General features: G+C 45.3%; 2 protein-coding genes across 5 annotated transcripts in view; one reads left to right on the top strand and one right to left on the bottom strand.

Moving 5' to 3' along the window:
• The window catches only part of si:dkey-27i16.2 (regulator of cell cycle RGCC-like), a 185,406-nt gene that overhangs the window by 53,718 nt on the left and 117,149 nt on the right, over window positions 1-14,539 (bottom strand). The window lies entirely within an intron of this gene.
• nlgn3a (neuroligin 3a) overlaps window positions 8,631-14,539 on the top strand; it is a 106,238-nt gene continuing 100,329 nt past the window's right edge. The window contains exon 1 of one of the 4 annotated variants that reach the window (XM_057042888.1): window positions 8,631-8,990. The gene's annotated coding sequence lies outside the window, so the exon portion shown is untranslated. Of the gene's footprint in view, window positions 8,995-14,539 lie in introns of all 4 variants that reach the window. The other 3 variants (XM_057042887.1, XM_057042890.1, XM_057042891.1) reach the window with 3 other exon arrangements.

The raw sequence follows: 14,539 nt of genomic DNA, 5'->3' as shown, positions 1-14,539 counted from the left end.
GACCTCTCCCCGCGCTGTCCTTAACATTCTGCAGCGGCCCGCCACAGAGCCTCACCTTTGTTTACTCATCTGCTCTTGTGGCTCTTCCTCACTTTGATTAATTATTGACACCTTCTTCTCCTTTGATTTGGGCTTTCATGCTTCCTTGAGCAGCGTCGGGACAGTCAGCAAGCTTAGAGCGGCCAGCGGCGCCTCGCGCCGTCGGCCTCCTCCGGTGGATCTCCACGCAGCGATCGGTTGACTTTATTTACTGTCAGAGTCAGGATGAAAAACAATAACTGCACATGACGTTTGTGGGGGTGACGTGAGGTTAATGTGCGATCACGCAGAGCTAAAAGCCAAGTTCTCAAGTCGGAGCGTTAAACCCCGTTAGAGGCGGTGGGGTTAAGTGTACTGGTTATGAGGGTTCACATAACTGGTTTTATATCCATCCAGCAAAGATAAATGCTAACGCGCAGACAGGTGAGTGCAGAAGCGGCGGCTCAGCGTGTGCGTTGTGTCATGTGTGAATCACATCTTCCTGCCAGATAGTTAAACCTTCAGCAGCATCAACGTGGCGTCGCTGAAGGCTCAATGTTGATTTACAGCTCCGGGGAGTGTTTATAGTTAAGCATTCGCAGCACTCGCATTGAATTTGTTTATTTGCAAGCGTCTCTCCTTCCATGAACGGTTAGTCCTCACCCCCCAACTGAAATGTCTTTATTGTGTTTGGGGCCGTTGAAGATGACTGGCGTCCTCAGGGTGAGGCTCTCAGGCGCCATTTTAACACAACCGGTGCTCATTACCATAGAGTGGTGTTGGCGTAATGGTCCATCCCAGCAGCCACTCGGTGGGGGAGGCACACACACACACACACACACACACACACACACACACACACACACACACACTCACGCACACACCATTTGCTGACATTTCCCTGACCTTAAGTTAAAGTTGTCCAGTCAACCTAATGTGCACGTTTTAGACTCGGGGGGGAACCAGGAGTACCTGGAGAAAACCCCACACAACAGCTGCGTCGCCACTCAGACTCCGTAACCTTTCCTGCGAGGGCGTCGTCCCCACAGGTATGACGGGAGTTCTAGTTTCCCTAAAACGGAGCGAATGTGGATGCCAGGTTAGCTGTCCTCCGTCAGCGCCGCAGATCTTGCGTAGCTGTTTCGCAGCACGTTGCTCATCCAGATGCTGCACGTCTGAAGCTCGTAGCCTCGACTGTCGACTGTTGAGAAGTTAGCGGCGGCTCACTGGAGCCTCGTTTGTCGGCCGCTCCAGGCGAGAATCATTTCAAAGCGACAAATCGGCTTTTGAAAATATTTTTGTTTGTCTTTCCAGCGAACGAAGCGCTCGCTGTAATTCAGGCGGCGCAGGCAACCTTTGTGGGCCTTTCGAGAAGCATAAGTTTGCTCGCTTAACACTCACAGAAACATCAGAGGAAGACCCCCATATTTTATTTCTTCTTTAGATAGAAGCAGAATTATCCAGTCAGTGCCGGTACTTCACGAACGGGGCCCTGCCCAACCGAGGGCTCGAAGCGAAACCTTTCATTTCCCTCTCCGGTTCTCCGCGCTGGTATTCCCGTCTCCTCCACCTCTGCAGCCCCTCGCTGCTGAATGGTGGGATGTGGATTGTTGACAGTCGCGTCAGATCACAGCTGTCGTTACCTTTGCCTCGCACTGAGCGCTCGTGGTGCCTCTCGCATTGACGCAGCGGTGCGCATCAAATTACCAAATTCACACAAAATGGGGCCCCGTGCAAAGTGCGTTTTTAGGGAAGACCCCGTTCACTAACAGAGTACAAGAGAATATAAAGAAGGTTTAAAAACATAAATGGGACAAAAAAACCTGTAAATGACTGTGTGGCTTGTTCACCTTCCTCGCGCTCATTTGGTGGGAGTGCTGAGAAGGAATGCTGCTAATTAGCTCCCTTTGTAAAGCCATCATTAGTAGCAGTAATAAGGGAGGGGGCACACATGGGGATACAATGCTCTAATTTGCCCTTTTGTATGAGGAGAGCTGAGAATTTATCTTGAATGGCGTGAGACATATGATTAAGTTTAATAATTGCTTGTGTGGCATGAGGAGACCTACCGTGGAGGACGACTGGCTCCTCTTCTTCCGTCCTCTTCTTCTGTGGTGGAGCTCCCGCAGTTTAAAGATCCCGACTGAATTCCCAAAGTTTTCCTCAAACTCTTCATTTCCTCATGTTTCAATATTTCTGATTATTACAAGTCATTGAAGACAATTTGACACTGAAGTGATTATGCACCGGGGCTAGAAAAATATGAGACAGCAGCGCAGCTGATTCCAGAACAGGCAGCGAAAGGTGAAATTCTGTTGAAATGCAAATTCTTTCAAGGTTTTGTTCCAGAGGCATGCAGGGTGAAATTGGCCTTTAAACACATTGGCATACTAATGTCTTGAGGTGCCTCCACCTTCAACCTGCTCAGAATAACCGTGGCAATGCGCCGTAATTGACTCTTACTTCACAATGCATACATTTGCATCAGAACGAATGCAACATTTCTGCAGTTTAAGGCGCATTTGAGGGGACACGCTGGCGTACACATGCTTGTGCTGCCGCAGAGTCCTCTACTTTATGCAACGTTAGCGTTCATGTTTACAAAAAAAACAGCAATTCGAGTTGATAAAGTTGTCTAATCGAAGCGGTTCACTTTGAAACGAGTCTTTTCTGACAGTGATGGATGACTCATGCAGCACAACACAAGAAATATAGCAGCAACTGTTTACCCCTTGGAAGTGTAACAGGGCTTCTTTATGCTAGCATTGTTAATGCGTCCCTTATAAACGTTGTGATTTGATTTATTTACGCTGACAGAAGGTGTTTGAGTGGCGGTAGTCTTAATTCTGGATCCTGGACCCTCAACCCATCCTTGGGTAAGACGGTTTCTGTCATTCACTGATGAACCCTGTGTTTTTCACCTCTTTTCCGTTGACTTATTTCGCCTCAGATTACACGGTTTTATTGCAATCTGCCCTCTAGTGCTCGACAGATAGAGAGTTTCATCTCAGTCGCTGGGGTCCAGCTTTGGCAGCACTATCATTGTTAAAACCAGGAGCTACTTACGCCATCAAGTGCATCAGGAATAAAGGTAGCATTTCTCATCAAACAGAGGATGGGGGGGGGGGGGGGGGTTGTGCTGTATGCTGTGTTGTAGCTTCGGGGCCTTAGATGCATGTTTGTTTCAGTGAGTCAGCTTGACAATTGGCATTCAGTTGAACTCCCCACAGGGTTTCAGGCAATAAATATGGAAATCTGAGCATCAGAGCCAGGCTCTTGTCTGCCCCCCACCCTTTTTTTGCCTATCGTACAGTTTAGTCAAGTATCACTTCAGCATCAACAGACACTGACCAGTGAGACTGCAACCAACAGCAGCTCTTTACCTGGACTGGATCACTTTGATGATATTCCAGCGGCTAAATTAAACGTTTCTAATTTGCCCCGTTTGTCATTGGGCCCCTGCAGACGTTTCCCACCTTAATGCCTCAAATGTGCACAGCGAGCTGCCGGACGGACTCAGCCGAAGGAGCCGATAACAGCCAGCAGGTAATGATGTGAGAGAGCTGTCAGAGAGACGCCACCCTGTGTGGAGCGAAACCAGATCATGCAAATGACAGCAGAGCCGCCCAGCATCTCGTCATGGAGGCATCGGGCTGCAGCGTTTGGTTCATTCCGAGGAAGCCGGCCTCACATGTGGCCCAGCTCCAGACAGATAACACCATGTAGCAATAGCCACTACATGGAAGGATGAAAGGATTTAGTCTCAAATGTTTTTGCATATTAAATTCCCTTTGACTTTATTAAAGGAACTATTCTCCTCAGTCGTGGCTTGATCAGACCTTTTGGGCTCTTTTCTGCTCCTCCCTTAAGGCTGAGCCACAACACTGTAATTAGCTTTAGCTGGAGACCCCACACCTGCCCAACGTAAAGGCTCCAAATCCCCTAAATGTGCCCTCAAAAGAGCTCCATATTCAAGCACAGTTTCTGGGGGGGATTAAGGCGAACCCTTTTGTCCTTAGTGTTTATAATATACACCGAGGTCACACCCAGTAATAATAAAGCAGGTCCTAGGTTCCCAGATGGTGAATTTGCTGTGTGTGCTTGTCTGCTGAAATCAGCAAGGGACTTTTTCGCAGGTGTGAGGAAAAGGAAAATATCATCTCGCTAGTGCGGCATCTCCACTGGAAGCTTGTTGTGCTACGTTCTAGCAGGCTTGTGTAAAGCTGCACCTAAATGAAAGTCACCCAGCTCTGAACGTATATGAAGCAGCAGAAAACATCTGTTGTCCTTCAAACCTTTGAATGAAAAAGGCTTCAGCCATAGATAAAAGAAAACTAGCACATCAAATACGCGTCTTACATACCTTAAATCAAAAGGCATTTCCTTCTAAACCCTCTTTCTTTAAAAGCAAAATAGAACAGAATCAAGTCTGATCAACAAGCCAACCGTTTTGTGTAGACTTAAAGTTGTGGAATGAAAAGAGACATGTTAGATTTCAAACACAAACCTATACCTTTGAGATAAAAAAAACGAGCAAATATTATATATTCAAATGTGTTCCTGTGGTATTTTAGATGCATACTACACCTCTCTGCAATGAACTGAAAAATCAAAATGTGCAAGTGTCCCAAAGTATTTTCACAGTTCACATAACGATCCAGAGCAATAATGACACCTTCTAAATATAAACCAAGTGCCTGGATAATTACCCCAACCGTCGGGGCCCAGTGCTGGTGCACATGAAGTGGGATCCAGCAATTCAACTTTAAAGGGGCAATAAGAACAAAAAATATACAGAAGGTATTTAAAAATCGCTATGTGAAGCTAAAGGTGTCATGTTCAGCATGATGTCACACATGTTCTAGACGTGTTCATCTCCAGCTCTTTGTGTACAAGCCTGGACGCCCGCATGTTCATGTACGTTCATGCGAATCGCCGCCTCCTTCCCTTGGTCCTCCGGCCCTATAAAGGCTACAGCTGGTGGGCGTATTCTCAAAACGTTCACCTGAAGTCAAACAGGAGCTGCAACGGTCGTTGCCGAAGACGCTACGAAACTGTGTGGTCACACCATCAGCGGCGAACAGACGCCATTCGACACCAATGGCGACGCCCTAAATTATAAGGATTCATTCGCAGACAAAGAAGACCTGCAGTCATCTTGCTGGCGGCATTGTAACATTATAAATTAGTTTATTAAGCACTCCAGATGTTCCCCAAAATGGTGATGTTGCGTTTGAAGATCTTCCTTCCCCCCCCCCCCCCCCCCCCCCCAACAACAACAACAACAGGCTACCGGCTACACTTCCTTGTTAACTGGTATAACCTTGTCCCTCATCTTTCCTCACGACCCACACAAATGTCCTCTAGAGACTTCCCAGCTCTTGTCCCTGGTATGATATCCTGCTTGGTCTCTGCCACTGAGCTAAATCATAACTAAGCTAATGTTGAAGCTAGTAGCGGAGGCCATATTGTCATGGCTTGTGGAGAAGATAACTTCATGTTTAGCCTGAACAAACAAGTCCATTTACTGAACAACATCTGGGAACATGAAGTTAAAGTCTCCAAACATTGAGTTTCAGTCAAAAAAAGGCAGCCAGCTGTCACAGGGAATTCTGGGATACTTCCTCTTGAGGAAAAAGGGTGGTTTTGATAAACCATCAGATAAACTAATTCTTTATCATTTTTAAAGACAATTGAATATCATTAATTAATACAAGCTATAGTTTACAGAGTTGGTTTTTTTTAATTAATAGTATTAAGTAAAACAAAAGATGGTTTTCCATACTGACCATATTGGAGATAAAGTAAACAACGCACAGGTACTGTAGTAGATTCAAACCTTTTCATGGAAAATGGTGAATTATTGCTGTTTTTGGCTCTATCAACCAGTCAAACCGTGAAAAATATTTGGAGTTTTATAGGCTGCCAAAGGTTATTGCAAATCAGGGAGATCAATGCCAAAATTATCGGAAGAGAGGAAGTGATTGTGGTTATGGAAGCTAAACCAGGATCTGAGAGGCTAAACTGGGATTTCTTCATTCATTTCTTGTCAGGTCAGTGAAATGTGACAGTAGCAGCGCTTGTATTCAGGTTACTTGACGTAGGTCAAAACCTTCTATCCCATGGCAGACCCCTACTCTACCCTGTGTTGTAGAAACTGGGAGAAGCTGCATTTTAACGACCAATAGGATTACAGGAACACTGCAGGAAAAAAGAACATTTAACCATTTTTAGAGGACGCTCCCTGATGAAAGACAACAGTGTTTTCATACTTTTTCTGAGCAGTTTGCAGAACAGGCCTGATGAAACAGCGATCGGTGGATCTGATTCCTTCAGCCAGAGTTTGATGTTTCCGTTGGAACGTCGGTCAGCTGCGCCACCGTCATGATTTAAAAACACTCTTTAACAATTTAATCAGTGTGAGGTTTTGTCCATCTGCTTGTTCTCTGGGCTTCTTGGCAGCTACTAGATGACCAACTTATTTGGAAAGCGATAAATTAACTCATAACACTTTCCAGCCTTAAAAGGACAAAAAGATTGGCCGTATAAATTAACTTTCCGACAGCCGGATAAGAAAGGAAAAGACTGACATCTGCCCTGACATCTTTACTTCCTGTTGTTTTTGTTGTGATTATTGTCCGTCAGCGCATCAAGCTGGAGGCTTTGAAACTGTAGCTCCAGCTCTGACAGAGATTACAGTTTAGGTCTCTGGAGTAATAAATTGCTCAAAATAAAGCAGGAAGGCTGCGGAAATGTGTGAGACACTCCGAACCGGACATCTGCTACAGATAAGTGACACAGAGGCCGAGAGGTCAGAACAAATCAGAGAATAAGATGCAACAGATTTAATACTAAATACAGTAGCTATTATTCAAAAGTCAAACCTGATTCCTTCTGTGATGCCTGATGCCAGACACTTCATTTCTCTGTCTGGGTTCCTGTTCAAATCTATTAACTTCTTCGGCATCGTGCATCCTGAATAGCAAACGCACGAGCTGATAAATATTCAAACGATCCTGTAAATCGGGAAGTTCGGGGCATTTATAAGGAGCATTTATCAGTGGTACAGATAGTGATCAAATCAGCCTCTCTGACTTCTTTTTGGGCAAAGGCATCTGCTCTTCAGCTACGGCAACAATGTCCAACCATGCTAATAAAAGGAGTTTATATGAAGCAATAAAGGATCCTTAATCAGGTAACTGTAACCTGTTCTAATATTTAAAATGCAGCTTGTCGTTCCCTCTTGGGATCTCAAATATATTCCTGCTTTTTGGAGAATGTGTTTGTCTAAATCCTCTGAGAGCACCTGACCACGCAGCAGCGGGAGCTAAAGGCTTTATCTGTGATTACTCTGGCAAGTTGAAGCTGCATTATCGCCCTCATTATGGGCCCACTTATTAAATGTATTAATCGTTTTATCCGAGATAACGGTTTTAATGATTTTATTACAAACTTAAATTAAGAGCATCTGGGGAACATTGAATTGAAACCACAGACCCGCCGACTTTGTCCAGCTTTGTTTTGTTTTTGTCGTTTTGCTTGGTTTTTACGATTATTATAATTTTTCCAATTTTACCGTAAAAGCCTTTTCTACCGGGCCTATCGAGGGGACACGCCACTTTCAGGAATTCAAATAAATGTCAGGAACGTGGAGCAACAGGAGCCGAGCGGGGGATTAATAGGTCCATTTGAAGCCAGAGGCATCACAAGATTCAGGCACAAGACAGCTTAAAACAATCAACTCTTCTCCTAGATTAGTGTGTTTACTTAGCATAAATGTCCCATGGGCAGGAAAACCATGAAGAGGAGGAGCGTCTTGGATTTTATAATCGCAAACATGGACTTTTTCCTGCTGCCCCACCCCAACACGCGCACACAACTTGGGTGGAAAATAACCCTGGTGTGGCTGACAGATGACCCAGATGATTCTGACCTGCACACGACGGATCAACACGGTGCGTTTTTAGCTTCAGCGGCTACCACAAAGGACCCTCCTGGGCCGCCCTGCTGCCTGCATGAGGCATGTGGCTCCTGCTTGGGGGCTGGGAGCTCTTCTTCAGTTGAATGATCTCATTGTGTTTTTATTGCACTATCATCATGATCATCATCATCTCTGCCCTCACACCTCTGTGGGGGAGAGGGGGGGTGGTGCACATGCGATCATCCATTATTATTATTATTATTACTATTACTATTAACCAAGCAGCTGCATAAGTGTGCTGGTTGAGTTCTAGTGATGTGAAGTGGGGTTTGACTTGAATGCAAATATTTCGTTCTGGTTTTTAAAGCTTCTAATTATCCTCTTTAGGATTTAAGCAACGTTTTTGTTGCCGTTTCCTTCATTCGCGCTTTTCCTCCTACCTCATTAACGCTCTCTCCAGACGCTCTTGAGCCGCAACTCATAGAAATGTAGTTTGGATTTCAAAGGGAGGGAACTTTAAAGATCCGGGAACATCCGCCTCTGGCCTCGGAGGGAACATTGCCGGTGGGGACATGCTGTGGTGAGAAGGAACTGAGGACGGGGCGCTTCTGATGACCTGTCAAAGCCAGCGGGACGGGGGTGGGGGGGGGGGGAACACGCATAAATCCCGCTTTTCCTGTGTGATGCGTGTTCCTTTGGTTACCTTAGTAACTCTCCTCTCCATCTCCAATCGGCGCTCCCGTATCCTCCGCCGGGGTCGCGCCGCGCGCTCCCGGGAAGCTCGTGTGAAGCCGGAGAGTCGAAGCATCCAAACGCACCAGGCGGACCGGGAGGAGAGCAACAGCAGCGTGGGACAGAGCCGCTCTCAACGCAGCCCAGCGAGGATGCGGATGGAAGACCAGTAGCGACGAGCCGCAGCAGTGCGCAGATTACTGGGATATTTGGATTACACGCACAGCCCCGCTGCAAGTAAAGACCCCGAAAGCGTGAAACACTGTCTCACCTTTTACCCCGAAAAATCCAGGCATGGAGGGATTCACGGCTCGACAAGGCAGGTGAGTCATTTTTAGACTTTGTGTGCTGCGAACGCGGATTTTATATTTGAGCTTTCTGCTTCAATTCGGACCTGGAATGAGACATAGGCTCACTTGTTCCGAAATTATCTGACACTTTAATGTGCTCTTGGAAACACGGTGTAACGCTGTCGGCGCTGCGCACCGAACCGGCGCGCACTTCCGGAGCGCATTCGGAACCTCCGAGTTAACGGAGCACCTCGACTCTGCCCCCGGCTTTGGTGCCACAACTGTGTGTTTGCATGCGGCATGAAGGCAGCGCAGACACCGGGGCCGTTCCCGATGTGAACCTATCGCATCTTTTCTGCAGATGTTTGTGCAGAAAATAATCGTCCGCGATCATTTGTTCGGGGGCACTTGTTACTCTCTCTCTCCCTCTCTCTCTCTCCCTCTCGCTATAGAAAAAAAATAACCTTTAGGCTAATTAAAAATGGATCCATACTTTGAAAGAGGAAATCAACGACGACTTTCTGCAAAAGCCCATTCCAAGATTTCAAATTCCGGCTGTAGATTTTACCCTCATCTGTTGAGGTTACATGTCACATGCATGAGGGGAATCCCCACATATTTTCTTCTTTAGTTTAGAACGCGATTTCCTGTTTGAATGCTTAACAGTAATAAAAGAGGCTCTGTTTGAGTGTTTATTAAATATCAGAGAGAATGAAATTCGACCCTTTATTAATGTGCTACATATATTACTTCCTTGGCTGCTCCTCGTTGAAACGTTGCAGTCTCATTACAGCCCCGATCTTTTCATCTCCTTCCACGACAAGATTGTTTTGTAGATCCCCCCCCCCCCCCCCCCGCCCTCCCATCATATTCCTACAGCTTTGCTGCAGACACCACACAGCGCCGGCGGTGTGACAGAGTGTTAAATTTGAACCAGAGGAAAGATCCCGCAGGCACCCTGCATCTTGTGTTTTCCCCTTCCTACTTAAATTCCTGGACACATCGCGGCAGAGGCAAACAGATAAACGGTGTTGGACAGAAAATCAAGTGTGAAAGCTGAATTAGAGAGAAAAGAATGTGAAAGAATGAGTTGTCATGGTGATGTCTGGAATATGATGAGTGTCCCTGAAGGCATTTTGGGAACTGACCCTTTTATTCTGCATTGAGGTCTTAGAGGTCGACACAAACATTAGAGGGCGAATTTAAAACCAACCTGTGAAATGTGATTAGGACGCTTCGTTTATACTGTATACTTGTCTCTAATGTCACGTAAAGGATTATCCGCTGCTGTGGTTTGTGTTTGCATGTGAATTCTGTCTCGGACCCTTTAGTGTTTGCTCTACAATCCAGCGTTCTCCCGTGTTTTAAGTTTCCCTCTGCTCTAATTTTTCACTTATTTTCTTTGAGCCTTTCATTTGTGCGGCTGGAGGTAAATTTAGCAGGAACGTTGCCCGCAGAACTTGTTTGTTGCCACACTCAGGCTGTGAATGATTGGTGCTATTGAGAGGCGATCAGCATGTGACCGCCGCCAAATCTCGCATACGGACAGAATTTTAAAGCGCGTTGGCTATCCGCTGGGTCCCGGAACCGCTGAGGAAAAGCTCCAGGAGACCCATCGCCTGCTGCAAAGGTCAGCAATGCCCCGTCTTGATGTCAAACGGATATACCGGCGTTCATCCCGGCCCGGGTTGAGGGTGGATGAGCCACGGTCTCTGGATGGCTCGAGAGGCCTCCTCGGGCTTGGTTTTCACTTACTCATATGTGGACACATGGACCAAGGTGTGCAAGCACGTGCGCTCCTGTGGGGATACGTCGAGCTGCACTGTTGCCCACACGCGGCGCCGCGGAAGGTTTTTCTGGCTTCTCTAATATTCTTCATTTTCTTTGATGTGTTGTCTTGCAGCAGGGGGAGCAGGAGATGAATAATTTCCCAAATGGATACTTCTGACCTTCTGGAAAATATTTCCTGTCACTGTCTTAACAAACACAAAGACGAGTTGGTGTCTTAATATGAGGGATAGAATACAGACTGGCCTGTTCTGGTAGCGGGACCAGGACCAGGACCCAGGTGTCAAAAAGGAATGAAAGGGGGGGCGGGGGGGGGGGGGGTCTATTTCTGTTGTTTTTAAGCTCTACCGTCACTTTTCTACTCAAGGATCATCAGCTTCTTTTCCTACTGGGCCTTGTGAAGCTCAAACTTTTACAAAGAGTCCAGACAGAGAAGTGACACAAAAGGTGAACCTTTGTCATCCCATTCCTAGATGCTCAGGCAGCATCTAAAAATGGCACCATTGTGAGAAGAGTTGGAGTGAGAATGGGTTCCCAAAGACTGCCAATCATGCTTTGGTTCTGAAAGATTCAAAAAAAAATCTCCTTTTTCTATTTTTCAAATGTTGGATCAAAGATATCTGTGTGAAGAGAGGCGGATTCAAAGAAGCCTTTCCATAAGGAAAAGATGAATGGTGGTTCCTCCTTGAACTGATGAATGATGAAAAGAATCAATCAGTAAATTAAAAAATAAACCTCAAATTAAGAGGATCTTGTTTTTCCAAACACGTACTGTAATTAAAGAGTTAAAGTGACCCAAGGGGTAAAGTTAAGTGCTCGGATTCTAGAAGACCTTGGTGAAATAAACAGTTTCCCATATCGAACGTGAGGAGGTTCTATGATCCAACGTCAGTTCGTGCTCCTGAAGGCCACACGTTGCTTCGTGCTTTTGTTTTCTTCAAATGTCTGCACGGTCTGCTGCCGGTCCGTGTAAAGATGAAGAAGAGGAGGGGTCAGCGTGTGCGTCATCAGGTGCTGACAGAACAGAGTGCCTAATGAAGGAGGATAAACTTGTCTTTTCATATTTGCACAGGAGGATTAGCTTTCATTAAATTACACAGACGGAAAGAAATAAATTTTTAAAAAAAACCTGATTTCCTTATGACGTCCTGAGCTTCATTTCAGACGATACACTTATGTGGTATTTGTTTTAATAAAGCATAAATCGCTTTTATTAACGCTGCAGGAAGATGAAGTGTCTTTGTTTGATTAACAAAGCGATCTCAGCCCCAGGCAAGAAAAAAGTATGCCTCGAGTCTCCTGCACATTGCATATTTAACAGACATTTAACATCGTTCATGGCCCAAAAACATCTCCCTTGACTACCAGGTTTCCCTGCCAAAGACCAATGCCTGCTTAGTAAACAAGACTCTTTTGGACATCGCCGTTTGAGCTACAAAGCAGATGTCACACAGTATGTCTGCACTCACTGTCTGCCAGAAGTTTATTTCTTATTCATGTATTAATGAGACAATTTATGCTCAGTAATACAAAGAGGACGACGAGGAGGAGGTCGGCTCACCTGAAACAGAACAGATTAGTATTTGTGGTAGCAGTGAAGCGCTAGATTTCAACTGTGAATTGATCTTAGAGTAATGAGTCATACGAGTATATAAGAATGAAGCATGTGCAAAGTTAGCAGTGGCTTGTTTTTTTCTCTGCTAAAGTGTCATTCCAGACAAACCACCACGTGCCCAAGTTAAGATTTCTGGGGCCTTGCATTTTCGCTGAGATCCCTGCATGTCGCCTGGCACCTGATTTGAGACACACTGCCTGTTGGAGGACTGTACAAAGCGAGGCTTTAACGAACAAAAGAGCAGTCACTCTCGTCCACTTCCTGGATGACGGGAGCCCTGTTTGTTTTTCTAAAACGTTCACCTTAATCCCTATGATACAAATTGCATTTTTCCGCCACTTAATCCACCCTAAAAATGTACGAGCGAGTGACAGGAAATCAACAATTTCCAAATCTGGGGATGAATGTTGTAGTCCAGCTAAAGTTGATTTGGCAGGATGTGCCTTTCTGCTGTCAATTCCCCAGCATTTTATCCAGCTAAGCAATCGCTAAGCCCCCTTCTCCCCTCATTTTCTTAACATGGAGGGCAGCATTGTGTGGGTCTGGCAGGACACAGAAGTGAAGGCCTGTCTAATTCATTGGCTAAATTAGTGTAGATAAGGCCTGAGTCAGTACCTCCAGCCTACCATAGATCCCCTGGGGCAGACTCTTAAGGAGCTTAGTAAAAGCCCGTCGTATGAAGACATGACATGGAGCTGGCTAAATGGGCCACGTTGGAGTGTCTTCCATCAACCTAATTTACACACACTGTATGGGTCACTGTCATTCAGGCTTTAATCCCATTAAATTTATTCATTCTTATTAATTCATCATTGCGGACAATATGGAACAGCCGGTGTGGGAATGTGTGTAAGTGCGAGCCGCCGTGAAAACGGGGAAAAAAAACACCCTGGTCCACTTATAAAACCATGTTGTGTGAGAATGTGCCACCTAATCAATAATGAATGCTGCTTTACTTGTAGTGAAAGAACAAGGTAGATCATTGGGAGTCACTGGGTCACATACACCAGGGAATCAATTAGAGTTTTCCTACCTTTTTTTTTTTTTGCAGTGCAGTTGCTTTTACTTGCTGCCCTTCTTCTCTCAGAAGCTCACATTCTCCTTCAATATCGCTCCCGGGTTGAGTGGTTCTCGTCATTGCTGAGAATTACAGACATCAGCCACAAAGACTACAGCCGGAGCTACAAAAGGCCATGTCAGGATCTTGTGATGCGCACGTGGTCGCATGAACAGGGGAAGCGGGGTGACGGATTGGACACCAGGCTTGAGAGTGTGCGCGTTAACCTCATAATGCTGACAGATTACAGATTTAAATATTTTAAATCTCGCGGAGCACATGCTGCTGGTGATGAAGAGAGTGAAAATGACTGCTGTAATGCAGGAGATTAATTGAGAACCATTACAGCCTCTCTCTCCAGTGGTCGGCCATTATAACGCTCACTGTTACGCTGCACTGCTGTGTTATTTTAGATATCATCAGGGAAAAGCCTCTTAAAGATTGATAGTCAATGAAGAATTTGTGGTTTTCTGGTGAACAATTAATTCTTCTGTGCTTTTGTAAGGATTTAAAACCAAGAATTCATTGTTTTTAAGCTTTGGAATGCCTTTTTAATTAGTAGCTTTTCACCATATCCCGACATTTTAAAACAGCAAATTACTGATAAAGATACGAAATCGGATAAATAATCCAAGTAAATGGGACTTATTATTTGGATCAATTAACAAAAGAAGAAATAAAGTCCCTCTTAGCCCTGGCCTTAGTTTGGGTAAATTGGAACTAAAGCATACGACGTATGCTGCAGCGGTAATTGGTGGCATGTTAACATCGTTCGATCAGAAAGGTCAAGGGACAAGGTCACCCTCTCCCGTTACAACACTTAGAGAATCTGACCCGATGGAGCCAATCTAAGCAAAATCCGCCCCATCTTTATATATTGTGTGAATGCGACGCATTGAAACCAACAAACAGGCAGCTGGTGATTCAGGTTTATTTCACTTTTCTGGCTGCTGGAGATCCTCAAGGCCAAATAAATTATTACGTGTATTGTAAATGTGAAAGGCTTTTGAGGCTCATCATTTTCAGTACAATGCTTTGCACTCCCTAAACGCATTCCTTTAAAAAAAAAAAAAAGTTAGACATGGACAGTTTGGGTCTTATTAACATGAAGCAGGGCT

This window comes from Takifugu flavidus, chromosome 9, assembly GCF_003711565.1.
Source record: "Takifugu flavidus isolate HTHZ2018 chromosome 9, ASM371156v2, whole genome shotgun sequence".
NCBI classification, from domain to species: Eukaryota; Metazoa; Chordata; class Actinopteri; order Tetraodontiformes; family Tetraodontidae; genus Takifugu; species Takifugu flavidus.
The sequence above is the reverse complement of the archived record's forward strand: the minus strand, read 5'-3'. Positions and strand labels throughout refer to the sequence as shown.